Source organism: Propithecus coquereli, unplaced genomic scaffold (genome assembly GCF_000956105.1).
Source record: "Propithecus coquereli isolate 6110/MARCELLA unplaced genomic scaffold, Pcoq_1.0 Scaffold333, whole genome shotgun sequence".
Taxonomy (NCBI): Eukaryota; Metazoa; Chordata; class Mammalia; order Primates; family Indriidae; genus Propithecus; species Propithecus coquereli.
The window spans coordinates 130,349-132,086 of NW_012148986.1; positions in this window are offsets into that span (position 1 = coordinate 130,349).

Consider the following 1,738-nt stretch of genomic DNA (forward strand, 5'->3'; position numbering starts at 1 on the left):
TCCTTGATTTAACCTCTTGTTGTTTTGTTCGTCACGACCCCTAAACATAAAAAATCCACTACTAACGTTTCCAGTAAGAGGCCACATTGAGCATCGAGTGACTGCCCTGGAAATTAAATTAAAAGTGATTAAGGACTATGAAGTGATGGTTATCGCTCACCAGTCAGGCATGTCCTGTTCCACCATAGCTATGATCTTGAAGAACAAGAATAAAGTGACAAAAGCTGTTAAAGGATCTATTCTGTGGAAGCCAGAGAGAGTAAGAAAAATTCGTGAAACGCCTATATCAGCTATGGAGACACAGAAGCACATCCCTCTGAGCACCATGGTGATCATGGTCAAAGCAAAAGTTTTGTGATGTCAAAAGAAAAGGCTGGAGCCAACTACAGTGTCGATTTACTGATAGCTCTGTGCAGTTTGAATGATCCAAGAGCCATTATTCATTCGATAATGTGAAAATGAGTAGTGAGTCTGTGAGTGCTGACGGGAAGGCAGCTGAATAATTTTTGGAAACTCTAGATAAGCTGATTATGAAGGAAAATTACTTGCCACAGCAAATCTCCAGTACAGATGAAACCTCCCTATTCTGGAAATGGATGACTGAAAGGACTTTTATACATAAAGAGGGCAAATCAATGCAGGTTTCAAGGCTTTTAAGGACATAATGACAGTCTTGCTCGGGGACAATGTTGCAGACTACAGATTGAAACCCTCTGTGATCTGGCACAGGGAGAACCCAAGAACCTTCAAACATATAAATAAGCACACACTGCCGGTGCACCACAGGAGCAGTAAGAAATCGTGGATCACTCAGCTCCTCTTCCAGTATGCCTTCCTGAATTGCCAGGCCAGCCAAATGGAGAAGTACTGTCTGAAGACTAACATACCTTTCAAGATGTTGCTTATTTTTGATAATGCTCCTACACACCCTCCCTTTACTGCTAATCTTCATCCCAATATCAAGGTGGTGTTCTCCCTGTAAACACCATCTCTTTGATCCAACCAATGGATCAAGGAGTTATAACAGTTTTTAACGCCTGCGACCTGAGCAGGACTTTTGCCCAGGCAATTGCTGCTACTAAGGAAGAAACAGAGAAGACCATGATGCAATTTGGAAAGGACTACGACATCTACGACTGCATCAAGAACCATGCTAGGGCTTGAAGTGATGTCACCAAGAAGTATCTGAATAACATCTGGAAGGAGACACTCAGGAGGTTCATACATGACTCCAAAAGATCTTCCAAAGGTGAGAGGGTTGTAAAAATCAACAAGGCTGTGTTTGAGATGGCAAAACTTTAACTTAGGTGTAAATGAGGATGGCACTGAGCAGCTCCTAGAGGTGGTTGCTGAGCAGTTAACTAATGTGTAGTTGTTGGAACTGGAAAGAGAAAAGGAAACTTCAGGAGAAGAAAAAGAAGAGGCTTCAAGGAAATTTACAGTGAAGGTTTTAACAGAAGCTTTCCCAGACATCAACAAGCTATTTAAAAGGTTTGACAACATGGACCCCAGCACTGAAGGGTTTTCATTAATAGCTAGGAATGTTCATGGTGCATTATCGTCTTGCAAGCAAATCTATGATGAAAAAAGCAAATCAAACCACCCTAGATACATTTCTAAAACAAGTGACTCCTCCTCAAGAAGAGCTTCAAGCAGGTCCTTCAGGAGATATTCCAGAAGAAGGTGTTGTTATCATAGGAGATGATAGCTCTTTGCATGTTGTTGCTCTGGAGATTTT